This window comes from Pundamilia nyererei, unplaced genomic scaffold (genome assembly GCF_000239375.1).
Source record: "Pundamilia nyererei isolate P.nyererei 1_Seehausen unplaced genomic scaffold, PunNye1.0 scaffold00254, whole genome shotgun sequence".
NCBI classification, from domain to species: domain Eukaryota; kingdom Metazoa; phylum Chordata; class Actinopteri; order Cichliformes; family Cichlidae; genus Pundamilia; species Pundamilia nyererei.
The window spans coordinates 773,373-775,239 of NW_005187655.1; positions in this window are offsets into that span (position 1 = coordinate 773,373).

Genomic DNA, 1,867 nt, shown 5'->3' on the forward strand with positions numbered 1-1,867 from the left:
AGTGCTTAAGGGTTAACTGCAGTTTTTCAAAAAAAACTTAACAAGAAATGCATCTTGGGACTTCCTGTTTACTTTTCTTTTTGTTGTGGATGTGGAACGGGAATGTTGTGAAGGAGTTAAATTGTTGGTAAGAAATTGTTAAATATGCACATAACTCGTTGAAACATATTGTTATAATTGTAGTATTATTTGTATACTTCACAACAACAGACATCTAACGAGACGTGTGGTTTCTACCATTTTTTTCACATGGCTGTCGCTCCACTCAAATGTCTTCAGAAATGAAAGTGTCTGATCTCCATCCTCTGCCTCTCAAATGATTTCCCTCCAAATTTAGTATTAGTTTTAACTCCGCCTTTCTGGCTGTCTGCTCTTAACAGGCTTCATCAGGTCTCAACAGTCTTTTAGTTATTTTTAGGAAGTGACATCTCTGCCGTGGTGGCATTAGTCACTGAGCGAAAAATGTAAGGCCACTTTTTTTTTACATTCAACACACATAAAAACAACAGTTGAGTACAGAAAGCCTGTCACTTAACTATAAAGGACTGAAGGGCAGGCCAACACTGCCCTCTGCAGCAGTTGTTGTTGATAAAGCTCATGGTTAATATAAAGTCTCCTTATCATTGCTGAAAGGGCTGAGTTGACCATTTAGCAGAGGGGATCTCACTTTCCTTCCGCAATTCATGGCTGGACGTTTTCCTGAAGTGTGTTTAAGAGCTGTTGTTGTAAAAGCGGTCTGTGCCGTGACTGTTAGATTGCCTGAATGCAACCTGTCACAACATTATTACCAGGAGAAATAAAATGCGCTCCTCTTCAGATTAAGTATGTAGGAAGATGGTGATGAAGCTAAATTAACAGCTACTCCATTTCTTCCAACCTTTACCTCTGTTTTTTCTTTTTTAATGTTAAGGATCAGAACACTGTGTGCCACTCCAACAGGTTCAAACACAACCAAATTTAAATTAACTTGTATTTGTGTGAAAACTTAAACAAGTGGACAGCAGAGGTGGAAAGTAACAAATTACAAATACTCTGTTATTGTATTTAAGCAGAATTTTCAGGTATCTGTACTTTATTTCAGTATTTGTTTTTCTGACAACTTTTTACTTTTACTTGCTACATGTATTTTTTTTCCCTTACATTTTCAAAACAGGCTCGTTACTTTAGGTTCATTTAGTATAAGTCAGCCTAAAGGAGTGCGAGTATCCGTATGTTGTGTTCACGGTACTTCTTTCACTCTAGCTAGCACAAAGGAGAAGGAAGCACACTTTTATAAGTGTCAGGTAATTCCAAACATCAGCAAACACACAATCTGTTAGTGTGAAGCTTGTCACACTGCATGTTGTTAGCTAAAGGCCCGGCTGCTGTATTTCACAGAGGGAGAAAAGAGTGAGAGCTAACCTCACTCAGAGATGGAGGAAGAGATAAGAAAAGACAGGAGAGGAAGAAGAGAGAGTAGATTTAAAGGTGAGGACTGATCAGCGATGCTTAGAAAATATTTTAAGCTTACATGTAATGTCATTGTTTTAATCATATATTATATATTCCTGCAAAACAAACTATGCCATACTAACTTTGTGTTATTCAAATCTAAAAATGTGCTGTAGTTTGTGTGGGATAAAGAGACTAGCTTGTGATAGCGTGATGGATTTACTGTAAAAAACTGTGTTGGACTGGTGCACAGTGCACATTGTTGGTTTACATCAGCTGTAGTAGACTAATTTGCATTTAAGATGATGATGGTTAGATTAATTCACTGAATTCCACCTTTATACAACTGCATACTGAATATTTTTTAACACGGGTATCTGTACTTCTACCTAAGTAAAGAAAGCCTGTACTTGTGCCTGCCACATGTCCTTGAGGT